This window comes from Microtus oregoni, unplaced genomic scaffold (genome assembly GCF_018167655.1).
Source record: "Microtus oregoni isolate MIOR12 unplaced genomic scaffold, Mior012 000017F_ref0000208, whole genome shotgun sequence".
Taxonomy (NCBI): domain Eukaryota; kingdom Metazoa; phylum Chordata; class Mammalia; order Rodentia; family Cricetidae; genus Microtus; species Microtus oregoni.
The window spans coordinates 17,517,762-17,530,000 of NW_024543076.1; the positions used below are offsets into that span (position 1 = coordinate 17,517,762).

Consider the following 12,239-nt stretch of genomic DNA (forward strand, 5'->3'; position numbering starts at 1 on the left):
ACCCATCTAGCTTTACACCCAAAATAATTACACGGAAACTGTATTTTTTTAAATACTGCTTGGCCCATTAGTATTTGCCTCTTATTGGCTAATTTTTACATCTTGATTAACTGATTAACCCATTTCGTTTTTTTTTGTACACAGATTTCTCATAGATTTATTTCTGTGTCATGTTATATATAGACCTATTCATATATACCTTTTTTTTAAATTTAATTTTAATTCTTAATTTCTAAAAAACATAAACAAAAAACAAGTTTCCACCTCCTCCCAGCCTCCCATTTCCCTCCCCCTCCTCCCACCCTTCTCCACCTCCTCCCACCCTTCTACCCCTCCCCCCACTCCTCTCCCCCTCCCTCTCCAGTCCACATTGCAGTCCGGGTTCCCTGCCCTGTGGTAAGTCCTAGGTCCTCCCCCCTCCGTCCATATTTAGGAAGGTGAACATCCAAACTGGCTAGGCTTCCACAAAGCCAGCACACTAAGTAGGATCAAAACCCCGTGCCATTGTCCTTGGCGTCTCATCAGCCCTCATTGTTCGCCATGTTCAGAGAGTCCGGTTTTATCCCATGCTTTTTCGGTCACGGTCCACCTGGCCTTGGTGAGCTCCCAGTAGATCAGCTCCACTGTCTCAGTGGGTGGGTGCACGCCTCAATCTATATTCTCTTCCCCACCAAAATCATAAGAAGAGATATAAATCTTTCCAGGATTTCCATTGGGTTTCCTAAGATGATTAGTTAACAAAGAACCATTTCTTAACTTCTCAAAAATAGCTGTTCTCAGGCTCTGGGGTCGCTGAAGCAGTACTCCCAGACCCAAGGAGACAAGGGAGGACAAGAAACAACTGTAGTGTGATGGGTTCTGGGACCAAAGCGTCGGCCACTCCCAGAACTCTAAGGCTGGGATGAAGGTGGAGGACACCCTTCCCCATGGCTTTTCAGTTGCAGCCCAATAGGCACAGGGAGGGAGGGAGGAGGAACTGCAGATTAGGCATGCAGGAGTAGGCGTGGTAGAGAACACCTGTGGGTGGTGAAGAGCCAGCACCCTCCATAGGCCTGCCAACCTGCTCAATAACATGGGAAATGGGCACCAACAGTGTGAGTGAAGATGACAGCAAGCGTGGCAGGAAGAGGATGTGGAACACAGAAGTACCAACCAAACGTGACCTGTACTGGCCTTCTCCCCACAGAGGGTGTGGCTTATGCTTGGGGGTGGAGGAGATGAAAAGTCATGAGCTAGGATTATCAGCTGGCCAGGGGCACAGGAAGGCTCTCTGAGGACTCCTAAGGGGTAGACAGGTAGGCAGCTGGGACCCCACATTCCCAGGGAAGAAACAAGTCCTTTCAGTTCGACTTGGACCAAATCTTGGCGCTCCCTCGGAGTCCCTTGCCCTTTGAGGCTTTCTTGCTGGGCTGGCGCTGGTTGGTGCCAGGAGCTGGTTCTCTCAGCTCTGTCAGGTGCTGCTCAGGATCCTGAGAAGTGGCCGCAGCTGCTGCTGCTGTTGTAACTTTAATGGTTTTTTTAAGGTTGGCAACCTCACTCTCGATCTGCTGCTTCAGGCCCAGCTGCTGCTCCTTGTGCTGGTTCGCACGGCTGACTTGCTCCTCAATGCCGGACAGCACAACCTCAGAGCCCACGCACCACTACTGCAGGGTTCTGGCAATGGCACTGAGGTCCTGGCGCTGGATGTCCCGCCCAATACTGTAGTCAACCTCTAGCCGCTGATTGCGCTGATCCAGGGAGCCACGAAGGACATCAACATACACAGCCTCAATCACAAGGTCTTCCAGTTGGCGCACATTCCGAAGGGCAAGAGCCTCAAGCAACACTGCATATGGGATGCACTTGACTTTGGCAGCCAGAGTGACAACTGAGAGATGTCGAAGTTTATTCTTCTGAGCCTCGGTAAGTGGGGGAAGATTCCTGGCTTCAGCTAAGTAGTCAGCATAGGTCCCATAGGCAAACACTGTCAGCAGCCGGAAGGTGGAGGCAAAGTCGCTCTCTGCCAACTCTCTAACATTGGGCATATCTAGCAGTTCCCCAAACACGTAGACACCAGGAGCCTCCAGCACCTGATGGATGAGTGTGGCCAGCGCTGCCCCCTTGGCCGACTTGGCCAGGAGCAGAAACTGCTCCTGGTTCTGCCCTGTCACCTTCACCTCCGCATTCATGGCTGAACCGAGGTGTGGGGCTCTGGCTTCAAGTTGTCAGGAGCTCCATGCTCCTCACTAGTGGCTCCACCCTCCCTTAAAGCGGCAGCCCCAGAAAGGCGGGTCCTCGCCCAAGGCCGGGTTGTACCCTGGAGCAGACTGTGGTGGCCTGATTAACCCATTTCTAATAATCTGTGTAGCACCACAAGCTGGCGGCTTAGCAGGGAGATTTTTAACCTGCTTCTGCCTAGGAGAGGAGAATCATGGTGACGGCCTGACTAGGCTTTCTTTCTCCCAGAATTCTGTTCAGTCTACTCCGCCTACCTAATTTTCTGGCCTATTAAAGGGCCAAGGCAGTCTCTTTATTTAGCCAATAAAATTAACACAAAACAGAAGACTCTCCCCCATCACATATTATAATTGTCTTTCTGGGTCAGGGTTACCTCACTCAAAATGATGTTTTCTAGAGGCCCTATTTCTAAAAGCAATAGTTACATATATTATTGAAATTGGAGAAGTTGATCTGGTGCCTAACTAGCAGCTCCAAAACTATTAGTCATTATACTGGAAGATACTCTGCATATATCTCACAGCTACAAACCTTGTTATCTACAACAGTGATCTGTCTGCAAAATATCTGTTGTAATAGTTACACAAATATTATGGGGATAAATAACTAGTTACTGATTGGACATAAAGCCCATTCAATGAGACGGACCCATGCTTGACGTTGCTAAAGTGGCCAAGATAGGTCATAGGCTGAGAGAAAAGCTACTATTATTATTCTGCTAAAGAAACATCTATAAAATTATTACTCATGACATATTGCTATACCCATAGATCAATTCCTTTCTCAGCCATCATCAGAGAAGCTTCTTCTTGCAGTAGATGTGAACTAATACAGAACATCACAACTAGAAAATTGAGTGAGAGACTTAGGAGCACTCAGTCTTAAATGGGGTGTCTTTATCAAAGCCCTCTCTCCAAAGATCAGGGATACATGCAGAATAGGGGACAGAAAAACCTTGAAAACCAACGTGACAGTTGAATCCAAGGACACAGTATTTTCTAGTAACAACACATATAAACTCACACAGACTAAGGAAGCACACACCTACACATATTCTATTAGATGTGTTCTAGTAGTCAGAGACAGAATTGAGTGTGGGCTCCTAACCCTAAGCAAAAGTGACCAATCTGCAATTATTACCTGCTAGGAAAGGGAAAATCAGTTTTCTCCATGGAGTCTCACTATGAATATTAAGCACACTTCAGGGTACATCCATGCCCAGGATTAGCTAGCAAACACAAAGGAACTCAATAGTATTTTTTTGCAGACATTTTCTCCCATTTTGATTTGTTTGTATTTTGTTGTCTTATTGGTCTTTTATTTATTTATTTTCACTTCTGTTTTTGTGGGGTTTTGTTTTGTATTTCTTGTTGTTTGCTCTCTTTGTTTGTTGATTTGCTTCAGAGAAGGAGAAAATGAACATTAATTTGGGTGACTAGGGAGGTTGAGAGGATCTGGGAGTCATTGGTGGAGCAGAAGAATATGATCAAACTATATTGTATGAATATTTTTTCAATTAAAAATGATTGACAAAAATACATAAAAAATAAAATACGGAGAACATCTGATCATGCAGTGCCCAGTCCCAGTACATTTATCTTTAAGACAAATCCAGCACCTAAAACTCAGGGGAAATTGTTGAAGAGTGGAAGAAGAATGCAAGTGGCAGAGAAACAGGGAGCCTTGTGTGAGACTGTGTCTCCTAAAAATGACAAGAAGTCTTTACCTCTAATACCTCAGCAATAAAGCTGCTTAAATCAGACCTTAACAAAGCCCACAATGGTAGATATACTAACACGGAAGTAGGAAATGTCATGGAACCCCACCAATAGACTAAGGACTACTTCAGTCAACCAAGGAATGCTGAGAGAGGGAGACCACTGAATGGACTCAACAGATTGTATTTCTGTATTTGTGCATATTTCTACTTCTATCTATATTTCCTCATATGAATATATGTGCATGCAAACATGTGCATGCAAGTGCATGCATGCATGCATGCGTGTGCATGTGTATACAGCAATAACAGAGAAAAAAGTCTGTGTATTTGAGAGTTAGTTGTGAGCCTTGGTAGGGGTTGCAAGGTGAAAAAGGAAGGGAAAAACAATGTAGTTATATTTTATTTAAAATGTAAAATAGAAAAGTTTAATAAGATTGACAAACCCTTATCCAAACTAATCAATGCAAAGAGAAAGATCCTAATTAAATAATCAGAGATGACAATGGAGACATTTCAATGGGTACCAATGAAGTTTTTAAGTTTTTGTGACACACTTTAAAAGCTTATATTTACTAGATTGGAAAGCCTAAAAAAAACAAAAAAAACAAAACAAAAAACAGATAAGTTTCTAGACTCAAGTGATCTATCAAAATTCAGTGCCAAGTTGAGATAACCAGGTTATACAAGTAATTAAAACTGGGGAGACTGAAGTCATGATGAAAAAGTATTCCAACTTAAAATTCCTAGGCTCAGATGGACTAAGTGCAGAATTCCATCAGTCCATCAAAGGTTGTCCACTGATTCTCAAACTATTAAATAGCAAAGGACACAAACACCACTAATTTTATTTTCTGAAGTCAGTATTATTGTGATACTAATCAAATTATTTTTAAGTCACAAATCTTAAAAATGTCTTAATATTGTGAGGTATTATATGCTATTAAATATTTTTTAAAACATATGAAATACTTTAAAAGGTATTAGAGACTTTAATTTTTAACTAACTCCATATTGATCATCATTAGCTGCGAAGACTTGCTGTGCTGATCATTTATCTCATCGATATGAACTTGCTGTATTTTCCATTTAAGGATTTCCTGCTACACACTACAAAGAGTAAAGAACGTTACAGTTAATGGAAGGCTGCACAAGGTTGCCATTTCTCCAGAGATGCTGCCTACACACCTACTGAGCATTTTGGAATGTGTGTTCAGTCATTCTGTGAAAGCACTGTAATAAAGTGCCCGTTAGGAATGGCAATGGGTCCATTCTCACCATCTGTTCCTCATTTCTTTGAACGGAGACTCTGCATTATTAAACCACTGTGTAAAATGTAAGAATGAGATTAGAAATCTGAGTTAAATCCAAAATAGCTCAAAGAACTTGAGGTCATTTTTAAAGATATTGACAGCTACATCAAAATGTGAGGAAAATAGAGCTATGCCTTTTTTCTCAGGCAACCTTGAACTTCATTTTCCAAATTTCTCACAAATTTAAAGTTCCTTTATATGCGTTTTTTTAAGTTAGATATGGATTTCTTTTTTATATAGGGATACACAGTTCTGAGCCATTTCCTTTATCCTTATTTCATCTTATAAAAATTTTAATATGTTCTCTAATTTTAGTGACAATTTCAATATATCACAACAACATGATGTTTGCTCCACAAAACTCAAGTGACTTGCTTTGTTTCCACAACAATGTTTATATTCTATTTTGGTTGTTGTTGTTTGTTTTATTTTTGTTTTGTTTTGTTTGTAATTTTTTACTTTTTTTTTTTAACATCCTTGGCAACTTCTACAATCATCTATAAAAAAAAAAAGCTGCCCGTGTTTAGTCCTGGTCATAAGCACGGAAAAGTATCAATAAGATAAGGTTTAAAAAGATGCACTTAAGAAAAAACTGTTTGGCTTCCAAAGATCTCCCACGCCTAGTCTTGCCAATTCCATCAATCACCACTCACTTTGAAATTTAAAATTTAAAACATTACTGCTGGATTAAAAAAATAAAGACATTTTCCTTTGCTTTCAAATAGTCAATGCTTATCAGCATTAATTCTAAGTCATAATTATTGTAAAGTAAAGGTACATGTTCTACCCCATGGAGCTTTAACAAAATGCTTCAAACAGGTTTTCAAGTATGTGAAGAAAATCTAACAGCCCCTAAATCAATCAACGTAAAATATCATAGAGGTATTTTCCTATGATGGGTATTAGAAAATTCCTCTGTAGGAGGAGATTGCAATTCATTGTTCCTCCCATCAGTTATCTTTTTATGAAGTTATGTAGCATTGTTTAATAAAGAATATTATTGGGTTTGTCCTGTTTTGACTGAAATTATGTTTCTTACTGTTTTTCGACATATTATTTCTTATGAACTGAACCCTGAGCTTATTCATAATGTTCATCAAATTATTATGTCTAGACATGACCTAAACCTCTTAGGATAGAGTGCCTGTCTTTGTCTTGCACTGTTAGAAAGATGACTTTGCTCCACATTCTGAAGGAAGAACAATTATCATATATACTTTTGTTTTCTCAAATCTTAGGTTTTTGGCTTAGAAGTGGCTTCATTATTGATGACCATTTCTGGATCATTCTCTATGAGACTTCTGCAGCAGTTCAAATTTGGCACCATCTTGTTTTTGTGTGTTTTGTTTTATTTGACTTCTGCCATAACACAGCCCCTCTTTTTCCTTCTATAAGATAACAGCAAGCATAGTTTTGACTCATATAAGTAATTGAAATCTATGTATGAAACAAAACAAATTCATTGGCATTTTGGAGGTTCTATGTTTCATAACACTTTGCCAGTACTTTTTCTGTTTTTTAATTTAATTTAGTTGTTTATGATGGAAGTCCTTCGTGTATATATTATGGTTTCTGGTTTTATGGGATTTCTGTGTGTTTGAACATGTGTGTCTCTGCATCTGTATGTTTTCTTTTCTGTGCTTTTCCTTGGCACTTTTGTTTGTTTTTATTTTATCTTACTTCATTTTATTATTATTTTTAGATGCCTATTTGCATTCTCGTATGTTTGCTTGTTTTATTATTACAATTCTTTTCTTTTATCGAAAATAAATTTGTCTCCTACAATATATTCAGATTATTATTTCCCTTCCCTCAAATCCTCCCAGTTCTGCCTCATCTCTCCTGCCATCTGAACCAAGCCCTTTTCTGTCTCTCATAAAACTAACAGACACCTTTGTCTTATAATGAAAGAAAGAGAAAGTATGGGGCTTTTAGTAGTTAGGGAAGTGGATAAAGCATGCAAAAGAAAAACGAACAAATTGTGTTTATGAGATTGACGCAATGATTTCTTTCTGTATCACTACACAGGAGAATGTAACTAGTTTCTAGTTAGAAGCAATTACTATTAGTGAACATGCATTTTATGTGTTCCTTATAAATATGAATCAATTACTGATATGAGATAAGTGAGCTGTGGTTCTTCCAGTAATAATAATTTCAACTTAGTTTGAAAGATTTGTGTAAGGTCATATTTACTGTGATAAGCTAGAATATCTTTGCTAGACTCCATACAAAGCTTGTGCTGACTGTTGCTGATCCGGAAGCTTTCCACATTGTCATCACAGCCTACCTTTGAATAACATATTTTTTTGACAGTGTATTTGAAGTTGCTCAGACCCAATATAACATTAAACATGCTAGCAGTAATTACAAAGCCATCACCACCTTTGTATAACAATGTCTCACAGTGTCCATAAAAGACCTGCTGTTCTCTCACACAGGCCACCGATGGAATGGGACTGTTTACTGTCCATCTAAACAGGCTGTTACATCCCAGCAGAGAGAGCACTCAGAAGTCTGAGCTTTCTCTCATTATCCAAGTAACATTAAACTTGAATTAATTCTTCCACAGATTATTTTCTGCTCAGCTCCGAACCAAGAAAGGTATTTTCATTTACACATTCACTCAATAGGCACTGTGGACATCAGGTAGTCTGGGTTTCAGTAAACTTTTAAAAAGATACAATAATCAAAATATAATAGTGTATTAAAGTCTCCAACATTTTCTTCAAGTGACAGATACTGAGTAAGGACAAACTCAGACAGTTGTAGAGAAATCCTAAACACTCAATCTGGGTAATGACTTGTGGGCAGGAAAAACAGAAGTATACTAGAAAAGAAAAGACAACAGACGTTGCAGATAAAAGCAGCAGCTAGATTAGAGCTAGAGGAGATAATACACACACACACACACACACACACACACACACACTGGAACAGTTGACTAAGTTATGATGAGTGGAGGAAAACTCTAGTTAGAGAATAGGAGAGACTGAAAAGGAGAAATAGGAAGATTTTAAATGCACTGACAAGTTAATGAGATGTCTCAGCATGACGAACTCAGTTCAATCTTTGGAAAACATGGTGGAAGCGAAGACTGAACACTCACAAGATGTCCTCTGATCACTACATATGCCTTTGATGTGAATATACCCCTCTGTATATTGTGAATATGTTTTATTATCATTGGTTAATAAAGAAGCTTCTTTGGCCTATGGCAGGGCAGCATATAGCTAGGGAGGAAAACTAAACTGAATGCTGGGAGAAAGAAGGCAGAGTCAGAGTGATGCCAAGTACCTGCTGAAGGAGACAAATACCATGGAACATTACCAGTAAACCACGCACCTCTTGATAAAATACAAAATAATAGCAATGGTTTAATTTAAGATATAAGAGTTAGTTAATAAAAAGTCTGAGCTAATAGGCCAAGCAGTATTTTAATTAATACAGTTTCTGTGTGATTATTTCAGGTTTGGGCAACAAGGAAACAAACAAGCAGCCTCTGACTACATCCACACACATCATGCATGCATGGGTATACAATGAATAAATATAACTATAATGACATTGTGATTTCCCTTTTAAACAGCCAGTTTGGGAGAAGGGGATTCTATAAATAGCAACCCTGAGAGAATATATGTAAACAGTGATCTTTTTTAGTGCTTCTGACTATCCTGAATATGAAGGCCTTGAGTATAACATAAAGATCCAACGTTGACAGCCTTAGCTTAGGTAAGTCCTTTAAAATTATTCTGACAATGGAATGAAAAGAGGTGCCCACAACATTCTGTGAGTGGTAAACTTGTTTTTTTTTTTAAAAAAAAGATCAGTAAAATTGGTCAGTTCTAATGTTTATCATTTCTTTCACCTACATTGCTGAAGCCCTACATTCTTCAAGAATCCTTCTTTTTTTTCCTTTCTAAAGTATTTGAAGGGTTTACTGATTCCAGTGCTTCTCACTAAAGTCTTGGAATTCATTAAATAATAGAAACAGTTAAGCAGAAAGAAATGTAAATACTACCTTTATTACTGAGAAAGGCTAGGCTGAAGAACATTGTTGGTATTTGCAAGTAGGCATCCTGTTATTATCAAAGTTCAAGTTGTACACAGTTCTTTTGTGGGAAAAAATCTCTTTATTCTTTAAGGTAAAGCTTAATCTTTAGAGAATACCATTCCAGACAGGGAAGGAGGAAATATGGAGAAGCATTTCTATTTCTTAGGGAAGAGAAAGAACCAGAATGAGAGCAGGAGGGTTCAAACAATGTTCCTACTGATTTACAAAGAAAAAAAAAAACTAGAAACAAAGAGGAACTCTTTAACATTTGTAACTTTAAAAGTTCCTTCTGTACTCCTAATTTAGCATATACTGTCAACATAGTTACTAAACACTAGGTTTATATAATTGTGTACTGATTTCTATCCTAATTTTTACACGTCTGATGTTATGATGACAAAATATTCATGTGGGTAACTTATAATGCAAAAGAGGATTTTTTTTTGTTTTTTCATTTGGTTTAGTTAATAGTTCTAGAGGTTCTCAAGGACATGGCACTGACAATATCATAGCTTTGGTAACTGTGATTGATGACATCACAGAGGTAGAAACATTTCAACAGTGAAAGACTCACTTTGAGAGAGAGCAGCTAAAGAGAAGCAACTAGTTGGGGTCCTATTATGTCTATCTTAAGACTGTCTGAGGGAGTGCCCCAATGATCTTACCTAAAAACTTTCTGTGTGCCCTTCCTAGTAAGGATCCCCCTATAGTTTAGTAGTGTCACTGGAGGACTCCAACATCTAACCAAGTACCTTTTCAGCATAAAATAAATTATATTCAAATCATATCAACATGTTAGAACTGGACTGGGCCTGGTCACTCCCAGTGACACACTTCCTCAAAAAGGCCATACTTCTTCTAGTAAGGCCACACCCACTCTAACAAGGCCATACCTCTTAATCTTTCCTCAACAGCTCCCACAGTGAGCAAGACAGTCAATTATATAAGCTTATGTGGACCACTTATGTTGTAGGAGGCTGCTTGTTGGTTTTTACAAATACTGTAGAGACTGGCTCATTCACTCTCTGCTTTGCCTCACTGCTAGATTAATAGGATCACAAAGCAGATCACAGTGGCAAAGACCTATAACACCACCTATGTAGGAGACTGTGGCGAGTAGACTGCAAGCTCAAATCCTGCCTGTGAAACAAAGCAAGTTCAGACCCAGCCGGGAAAATTTAGTGACACCTTGTTTCAAAAATTTTTTAAAGTGCTAGGATTATAGGTTAGTGGTAAACTGCCTGCCTAACCTGCACAATGGCATATACTTAATCCACAGGACTTGGTGAGGAGGATAGGTTCACAGAACCTAACATGCTAACAATGCCCAAGGCATAGGGAAAATTCATTACTACAGATAATTCTCCTATATTCCTGAGAAGTTCTGTTCCCACAAGGGATCCATATGCTTAACATAAGTTGAATGATTCGTTCTCAACTTTCTTGAAAAAAAAATAGAAGTAAAATTGCAGCTATGAAATATAATTTCCTACTACAAAGGTAAGAAAACATGAAATTTTGGTCAAGAAAAATAAATAAGAGTTTTAGAAGACCTAGTACCTACTCACTAAAGAATATTCTTCATCTTATACACAAGAAATTTTTTTAAAAAACAAGAACAAGACAGTTTTTGACAGCTTTTTTGTATATACATTTGAGAAATTCTTTCATTTTATTATTTTTAGAAGAAACAAACAATATACATGGTATAATATAGTTTGATCAGAATACATATTTGTGAATAAGTGATTATTTCACAACGAAAAAATAAAATATCTAATTTATAGACTGTTTCAATCAATATCTATTAGTAAAAATACTGTCATATTAACTTTAAAAAGGTTTAGTTTCAGAAGATTCTAGTGTATGATAAAAATTCCCTGTTGCTTTGGCTTTATGAACATACATCATAGCAGGACAGTACTATGGTAAATTTAAACCCCTCCTCTCATGGTGAAGAAGTGAAAGACAGGAAGAGAAGGTGACTGACATCTCATCACCCCTTATAATTTCCTGCCATTAATAACTTATCAACCTTACAGGTACCATTTCTGAAAGAGTACTTAAATCCCTCTCTGGTAGGTGAATGTAAGATGTGGGATTCCCCTCTGAATGCTGTGAGTACCATTAATGAATAAAGAAACTGGCTTGGCCAATAGCAAGGTAGAACATAGTTAGGCTGGGAAAGCTAGCTAGAAAGAGGGCAGAGTCAGAGAGAAGCCATGTAGTCCCACTGGAGATAGACACAGGAACTATACCTGGGTTAGCCACAGCCTCCTGGTGATACACAGATTTATAGAAATGGGTTAAATTAATATATGAGTTAACCAATAAGAAGCTAGAGCTAATGGGCCAAGCAGTGATTTAATTAATGCAGTTTCTGTGTGATTATTTAGGGGCTGAGCAGCCGGGAACCAACAAGCAGCCTCCTACGACAACGTGAGTGGTCCACATAAGCTCATCTAATTGAATGCCTTGCTCACTGTGGGAGCTGTTGAGGAAAGATTAAGAGGTATTATGGCCTTGTTAGGGTGGGTGTGGCCTTACTAGAAGAAGTGTGGCCTGTTTTGAGGAAGTGTGTCACTGGGAGTGACCAGGCCCAGTTCAGTTCTTATTCTTTCTGCCTGCATCTTCTGGATCAGATATGAGATCTCAGCTAGTGTTCCAGTGATATGCCTGCCTGCCTTCTCCCATTTATCCTGCCATGGTGATCAATGACTACCCCCATGAAAATGTATTAAAACTAAATACTTTTTTTTTGCGAGTTGCCTTGTTATTGGTGTTTTTTCCCAGAAGTAGTCAAGTTAGTAACTTACTAAGACACTATGGGTAGTAAGCCTTGAAAGGTGATTAGCAGGTGTTGCTATTGTCTACAATTCCTAGCAGTGAGTGAGTAGCCAAGAAGATGTGAATAACAAAAATAAAATTTATGAATCAT

General features: G+C 38.6%; 1 pseudogene; it reads right to left on the reverse strand.

Annotated features, from left to right (window-relative positions):
- Positions 1-1,238: 1,238 nt before the first annotated feature.
- LOC121458449 lies at positions 1,239-2,168 on the reverse strand (annotated as a pseudogene).
- Between the last annotated feature and the right edge of the window lie 10,071 nt (positions 2,169-12,239).